Below are 9,070 nucleotides of genomic sequence, written 5' to 3' on the forward strand. Positions count from 1 at the left end.
ATAAAATAAATTCGCGTTGTTAGTCAATCACTTATTTGGTTACGTCATGACATTTAAAGGCATCGTACAACTTAAAACAAAGCAATTAGGTATAACTACAAATTTACCATTTTTATTTGGTTGGAAATTGAGTCAGTCGGATATTATGTAACTAGTATGGTATCCCTTGTGTTAAGATTTTCGATAATCAAATATTAAGTTTTATAAAAATAATTATTACTAAACAGTTAATAGTATTCATAAAATGATGATTATAATTACTTATTATCGGTCCTTAGCAGACAGAAAAAAAATTATTTTATTTAGGAATATTAATTGTTAACACATGTATAAAACCACAAAAAAGGTTACTTGTATAAGCAGTCTTACGACACTAACTCTCAGTCTATACCTACTAACGGCACATTGTTCACGAATTTTGATAAACATATATTATACAGGGCTACCTAACACGCAACTTCAATAATTAATTAAATACTGATTGGCATATTATAATTATTATGACGTTTTATTAGCTATATTGTGCCTAATCAGTGTCCTTGGATTTTGGACTACCCAGCGTGTAAGCTTATATATTTTATATATAATTTCAAATTTGTGTTCTTGTTTAAAAATGTATATATTATTTAAGGTTGTTATTATATAATTTAATAATATAGCTTATTTCGGAATCCACGTTCAGCCAATTGGATTCCATACGACTGATGCCCATGCATATTTAGTATTTTACAGTATTATTTGAATCTTCACCATGTATTGTGACCCCCCACAATTATCAATACATTTATAATAGTGTTTAAAACCTCTTATTCTACTATTCAATGTATAAAATTTTCCAAAACTATACCCGCTGCGGAATAAGATGACTGGTCGCGTAGGCAAAACAACTTCCTCCACCGCACCAGGGGTTTCGGGGAACCAATCAAAAACCGGCTGTGCGAAACGGACGCAAAACGGTCCGCCGCGCAGTCATCATCTTATTCCGCGGCGGGTATAATGATTAATGGCTGGCCATCACAGTTAGAATTTATTATAAGCCACACAATTTTAGATTCTGAGCGGAGCGAGGAAGCTATTGGTTTTACAATGGTGTTTATTTTTTTTTTTTATCCTGTATACAAAATTTCTACCAGAAGGAGTGTTTCGATTTCAACATATAGTACCTTATCTTTTAGCGAATTGGATCAAGATGGTACTTTAGACAGGTCATTTTTCGATTTTCTCAATAATTATTTAATGCCACGGGAAAAACCACTGAAAAATGACAAAAAACCACTAAAAATGGGATTTTAATTTCCAACGCTTTGTTTATCACCATAGAAACGAATAAAAATATCACAATATTATAATATTAATTCAACTTACATGATAAAATAAATAATAACAATATAAAATATCCAGACTGACAAACCGTCTCCGCTCAGAATCGTTTTTCGTATATAATGATATGATATCATTGAATTCAAATTTAATACAATCCATTATACAGAGACCCAATTGTAACCTAATGTACAGCAGAGCAACATCTACTTACCTGCTTTTTTTTATTTAATATTATCAAATAATTAACTGGCGAATGGTGATGCAATGATTATTAACTGTTAACTAACAATATCATAGTGTAGTTTTATCAGTATTTTGACTGAAGATTGTAATATTCTAGATTTCCAGACAAAAAATTATTTTCGTATTTTGTGAAATCAAGATTTGTCTGGAAATCTAACCTAATATAACCATGTCTCTGGAGTCTGGAGCCGCCCCTACAAAGGAGTTTAAGCTATAGTTTAACATATATGTTCTTATAATATTTACGAAAAATGCCTTCAAACCATAAAATAGTCCAAAAAACACAAAAAAAATCAGTTTTAGAACATTGTATGTATACATACCTACATAGGTGTCCATTTTAGATTCCAAGTTGTCGTAAACCTATCTCTCGATGGTACACAAAATAATCAATGACAATATTCACACTATTAAATAACTTTATTAAACACAAACAAACAAAAATACGAGTCTCGATGGATCGCTTACAAACATACGGGCCTCACTTCGAGAACCCGCACTGTCCCTCTACCATTGTGCATACGTTCTTAAATATTATTTTACAAAGTGCTGCCTCAGCTCATTTGCTTCGTTGGCCTATTATTACGAATATGAAACATTAAACTATTTAAGTAGAAAGTAATATTGGCACATACAACAGAGCGATGCGATGATTGCATCGATTTTACAATGATGTGTGGTTTTTTTCTATCTGTATACATTTCTCTAGTAGAAATAATGCTTAGGTTTTCAATTTTAGCATATATTCTGATGGGAAAGTATATCTAGTTGGTACTTTTGAGAGGTCAAAATTCACAGTGGTTTTCAAAAGCGCCGGTAATAACAATTTTTACGTATTCCCAGTTTTGGTTAAGATCTACTTTCTACAATATTCTAAAGTTCTAAAAGTATTCAATTAATATAATTATTTTTTATTTTTTCGGTACATATTTATGATTAAAAACAACTATCAAATTTTGTCAACTGTTTGTATTATATAATTTATATTGTTACCAGATGTATATGATTTTTAGGTAATTCACTATTATTAATATTTAATACTAATTATATTTTATTTTTTGCATACTGATCTGAAAACACCGATATAATTGAATACGTTGTCCGCATAACCTAAACATTAAAAAAAACATAAATTATTGAAATAGTTTTACAAACGTAGTATCCTAAGCATGAGCCAATTTAGTAGAAATAATGGTAGGTACCAGATACGCAGTTGTACCTATATTTTACCTATATACGTATAATATAATTATATTTATTATTTACAAATAATTAAGACTACACGTACGCCTGCAAACAGTTCCAAATTCACTATTCTTGTCATAGTTACTTGCATTTTCAGTCTGATGGCACTATTCATACACATAGCCAACAGTATCATTTTTTTATATTTTAAACTCTTGCTTGTCCAATTACCACTATACAATGCAAAATTCAATGAATCTATCTAAAACAAAATTAAAACAAAATATAAAAGTATTATGTTTTAAATACTATATGTCTATGATAAACGTATTATTTTCCGATTTTGATATATATATTGAAAGCCATGGCTTTCAAAAAAATTAATAATGATGATTAGGTTTCTAATAAAAATACATAGTATTACAGATAATTCCGCGTCGTTTTATCTAGTTTATTATATCCAGTATCATTTCATCCGAGAATCCTGGTGCAGAAATGTTTTTATTTTTATTTTGGATGGGTTATCTTTACCTGCATCTAACTTCTCAAACGTGGCTTCAGTTAATATGTTACCTAATTAAAAAAAAAATAATACATTTCCATATTGTTGCATGGTATGTGCTAATCGATAAATTAAACACATGATGTCATCCTTCTAGGGCATTATTAGTATGATGGAGTTCCATGATCACATCTTCATAGTTCAAACATAAACACAATGGAAAAATTTCATTTTTTAGTTTTCTACAAACTTTACAACTGATCATAGTTAATATTGCGTTGAAGGAGAATTGCATTATAACAATTATACGCCTCAACTCATTTAACAATTTAAAATGTTTTCAAACTTAGGACAAAGTTTGACTGCAACCGAAATTGAGAAGTTGGATGCTGATGAAGTTGTAAATTAATATACCTAATATAAACCACCTAATAATAAAAATAATATAAAGGATTATAAATTATAATAGTAATATATATGAGGTGGTTGTAAATCACACTATCAAAGCATTCCACCAAAAATAATCATTCTAGGTATTGTAGAAATATTATTAATTGATGATAAAAAATTTTATTAATATATTCTTGTTATTCAAAAATGATACATAACTGCCTTATCTGGGGTTGAATACTATGTTTATTGATTGTGTTTCGACTTATTTTTTACTACAAATTGTGTTTTTACATTAAATAAATTATCAAACAAAAAATTGTGTAACATACATCGGTAAGTTTAGGTTTATTAATATCATATATACGTACTTGTTCATTTATATCGTTAAGTAAGTAGCATACCAAATACATATGCATTGCATATGTTAACATTGTCGACATAAATTTGAAGTTCAATGGAGATATCAATGATAGACCATCAAAATAATTCTGAAAATTAAAAAATAAATGTTGTATGTAAATACGTATTTATATAGACTGGAGTAATTTAACCATTATTGTCATGCTGGATAGTAATATTATAATTGATGTTGCAGCAGATATTTGAAGAAGTATAACTGGTCGAATTACTTTGTAGATATTTTTCATATTTCTGGAATAAAATATTTGTATAAACAATTTATTTAGTCATGAACTTATTTATATTATTAACTTATACACAGCTGTATTTTAGTATTGACTTATATAATAGTTAGTTATATTATAATATAAAATATGATATAATAATTATGAATTATGAATTTCTACCTAGATATATAATAATAATAAATTATGTACCTATGCAATATGTTTTTGGCGAAAAATAGTTCCTCCTACTGTACCTATTCATTTTTAAAAGAATAATAAATTTACATTGGTTATAATATATTTAATAAAAATATCTGTTAATGAAAATGTTGGCTATAATAATTGTTATAGACCCAGAAGGACCCCACTCAGTAAAGTCCTAGAGCAATTAGTGGGGCCTGACTTATTGCATTTAGGCAACTCAACATACAGTTCCTTATATTCTTAGAGCTAGGCAAAAATGTTAAGTGGTAAAATATATCTGTGGCTTGGTGCAAGAAGGGCCAATGTCATATTTTGACAATGTACAGGAAATTAAAATATTAATAGGCCAATTTTTAAAATTTACATAAAAATCTTAAATTTTATGGTTGAACTCCAAAAATTCTGTTACTTAATTACATTTGTTTTTATTTCCTTGTATGACTCTCATTTTGTTTTTAAGTATAAATATGTACGTTTTAGTTGGACATTGGCCCCCCCAGAAAAAATAATAAAATTACTTTGGTTTGACATTGGCCAAAAACTAAAGTTTAAAATAAACAGTTTATAATAATTAAATGACTCGAGTTTTTTATGAAAACCTAATAATTAAATTCAATTGAACTTAATATTAGTAACTTCTATATAAATAAACTTTATTAATTGATTTCGAAATAGCCAATATCGTGGCTATATAGATAATAATATGTGGCCAATGTCGACATAGGCACATAGTAAATATTAAATTGATTATTATTTTATCGATTATTGCTAAAAGGCCAATGTCAAATCTAATTTGGTCATACAGCATAAGAGACGTTAGCCCTTTTAAATCATGTAACATAAGCAAATTTTAATGACATTGGTAAATAATCTCAATTTTGTCAAAATGTGACATTGGTCCTTCTTGCACCAAGCCACAGATATTATGTTCACTATTATTATTATTATTACTTAAATTATATAATAATATAATATACCTATACCATGTTTCATAATTTATTTGTATAATGCATATTGTATAATATTATATATAAAAAATTTATTCTTTCAGTATGTGTTAATGCCGTTCGGCATTTAAAGCACTAAAATTAAACCTATAAAAATTACCACCCGTCAAATCAATGTAAATAATTATTTATTTTCTTCTTTTCTGTCTCTTCAATAACAACAACACTTCTCCGTTATATGATAAATTAAAAGGTCTAACAAGATAAATCCACGATGCTCCAGCTCAATGAACATCATTAAAACTTTGGCTCGTTGGCGACCTGACCAAAAAGTTTCCGGTCGTGGTGGTCGACTATTGGAAGGTATACGAACCACATAGCATCTCAGACAGTACTTACAATCGAAAACTTACTCCAAGCAATACCATTAAATACCATTATCTAAATTTAGATTTAATTTTTTTAAATAATTATTTTAGAAATTATATGAAGTTCAGTCTCCAAAGTCCAAACGCACTCTGTAGTCTGTGCGATATTATTAATGGATCATTTAACATCAACTATATCTGCTTAATAAGACTATTTAAATTTTACATCATTGTCAATTCCATATATTGTAAAGAACTAGTAATAAAGAGAAAAAAATACATACCACATTGAACTAAATTGAAATTATTTCGTAAAATAAGTGACATCTATTCATTATTTAGCTATAGAAATCTACTCGTAATGATGAAATTTATAGGTTCTTAATCAGAATATTGTTCGAAGTCAAATATATAAAAATATGTTTTAACACACAATTCCAGGACCAAATAATTATTAATTTCTTATAAGTATTCAACTTAGAAGCATTGTAAAATATGTAAATACCTGTACATACTACTATGGGTTAAATGAGAGCTTACACGTACTGTATAACTTTTTGTTGATCCCGAATTATAATCTTGAAATTATTTAATGTTTTCATTTCATCGTGTCCTACTGTTGGCTTTGGGTTATCTAAATAAAATACATTGTCCCAATAGATTAGATAGGTACCTAACTATATTGTTATGTAAGTAAAACACAAATTATTATAACTTACCCATACAGTGATTCTCTATGTTTCCAAGTGTACTGAATGAATTTGCAATAGTCTTTAAATAGCATGCGATTGTACTACACATTGAAATTAGAAGTATATCGAATATTAATGTACAATGAATAAAACCAATCGGTACTATAAATTCAATAATGTAGAACATTATAAAATGGTCATTGTAAAATGTATCGGTTGCCGGATAAACTAAATTCATTATGTTTGTGCGGTAATGGTAAATCTCATTTTTCACCTCTACTCTTAAATAAGAGTTTTGTATAATGAGCGGTGTCAATAACCATCCTATAGAGGTTGTGATCCACACAACCATGGAAATGATCAAAATCGATTTTAATTTCTGTCGACCAACATCAATCATACATCTACTGTGATACTCATAGGATAAATATTCAACAGACGTTATATGCAAGCAATTCCATATGGTATCTGAGTAACCAATTATGTAAAATAGTTTACAAGTTGCAACCGAAACCATCACACCCATCGTGAAATAGCTCGTAGCCTCGTTTATGTCACTCAGAAAGTAGAATGCGTTTAAAATTAACGCAAATACTCCTGCAATGAGAATGCATGCTTCGATTGTAGCTATACATTTAAAAATATTGCAACCAAACACTTTTTGACTGCGTGAATTCAATATTTGGTAGAACCCGATCATTTTTAATAATGGTATGTTCGACATTAATTTGGGCTCGTTTTTCAATACCATGGTTATTTTTGTGTTAAAACCTAATTTAAAACATTAATATTATTAGTACCTAGGTATAGTAAATATCAACATCAATATAAATTAATTTTTACTATAAATTTGCAAGTTCGATTAGTGAAAAAGTTCTGGCCAATAAATGTTATATAATGTTGTACTCATAATAGACCTATTATTTTAGTAACTTTACTTTATAAACACTATGATTAATTATTGATGATACCTAATATTATGAGCACGATTATGGTTCAATTACAATTTTGGAATTATTTCAGAAATAAAATGAATAACACCTGCAGAAAATCAGAAACCGTACTAAGTAGTATAACAGCTATTATAAGAATGGCGGACGTTTCGCCCCCGCCGTTTCGTCCCCGTCAAAAAAACCAGTCCACGGACGTTTCGTCCTGTAGAGTTATTAGCCACAAGACGTTTGGTCCCCGGCATACTTTGATAATCTAAATGCATTTATTTTTAATGAACAATTCTATAATGTCTAATATATAGTGTTGTAGAGTATTTGAGTTAAATTAAGTAAAATTATTCAAATATTTTATTAAATACTTTTTTTATTCTTTTAATCCTTAATTTGTTTCTACTTATAATTATTCTTGTTAAATAAAAATACCATGCCGTCGTGGTTTCACTTTAACATTATAACAATATAATATTATATAATTATTTAACTACTTTATTTTAAGAGTATTTGAGTAATTACTTAAATACTTTTAAAAAGTATTTTTCACAACACTGCTAATACAGTACCTATAATAATACCTATAGGCTATAGGTAAGTAATAAAGATTGTTCGTGCACTATACAGCCAAACAGGTTTGTGAGCTGAAATTCTAAATTTATTTTATAACATTGATTAATTTAATGATGGGATTTTCAAATAGGTATAAAGTATTTAGTACCTATATCAAAAGTTATTAAGATAAACCTATTCAATAAAATGTTTTACACTTACTATTTCCACAATTCTACATACTCACTGTATACAGTTATATTTTGTTCGTATTGTAGTGCCTAACCGAAAATAGTTAGTTTTAAGGAAAAGAAATTGCAATCATATTGCACGGGATTTCAATATAATGATGGTAATGACATTTTATACTATTTAAAAAACATAAGTCAGTTGACCTAAAAATAAATATATAATTTATCTTAATATTATAGTACCTATTTAATTTTAATTTATTAATTTTTATTTTTTACTAAATTTTGTGTTGACTTAATACAATTGTGATTATGTATTTGTATAGTTTGTAGTATTGTCATTTAAAGATTAAATTGTTCATTAAAAATTAATGCATTTAGATTATCAAAGTATGCCGGGGACCAAACGTCCTATGGCTAATAACTCTCCAGGACGAAACGTCCTATCTCAATAATTGCCGGGACGAAACGTCCGTGGACTGGTTTTTTTGACGGGGACGAAACGGCGGGGGCGAAACGTCCGTTTATCCTATTATAAGAGGATCCGCATGTGTTTGTCACCGTTTTACAAATGTACAACATATAGCAAAAACTATTTTGCGCAGGAAAGAACCGAGAATGGTCCACTCATAAGTCATAACTAAGAAATGAGGATTTCACCACGTAAAAAGGAGAACTTTGATAGATTAGTTTCATAAAAAAATGAAGGAACAAAACTTTTGACTACAAAAGAATGGAAGACACTTAAAAGTTATCATAAACATAGAGGAGGATGTTAGTTGAAAAATAATTTATTTATTTAACTGAGAGTATTAGTGAATTTCCTTAAAATGTTACGAGTTGATAATAAAATGTATTAATACCTTGAGAGTTGTGAATGTTGGTTTACCTACTTCAAAG

General features: G+C 28.4%; 1 long non-coding RNA gene across 1 annotated transcript; it reads right to left on the reverse strand.

Moving 5' to 3' along the window:
* Window positions 1-1,619: 1,619 nt before the first annotated feature.
* On the reverse strand, window positions 1,620-2,631 carry LOC115033720. The gene is made up of 2 exons (XR_003839023.1): window positions 1,890-2,631; window positions 1,620-1,760 (listed from the first exon to the last, which is right to left on the reverse strand). It is a non-coding gene; the product is annotated as an uncharacterized LOC115033720 (long non-coding RNA).
* Between the last annotated feature and the right edge of the window lie 6,439 nt (window positions 2,632-9,070).

Source organism: Acyrthosiphon pisum, chromosome A1, assembly GCF_005508785.2.
Source record: "Acyrthosiphon pisum isolate AL4f chromosome A1, pea_aphid_22Mar2018_4r6ur, whole genome shotgun sequence".
In the NCBI taxonomy this organism is placed as follows: Eukaryota; Metazoa; Arthropoda; class Insecta; order Hemiptera; family Aphididae; genus Acyrthosiphon; species Acyrthosiphon pisum.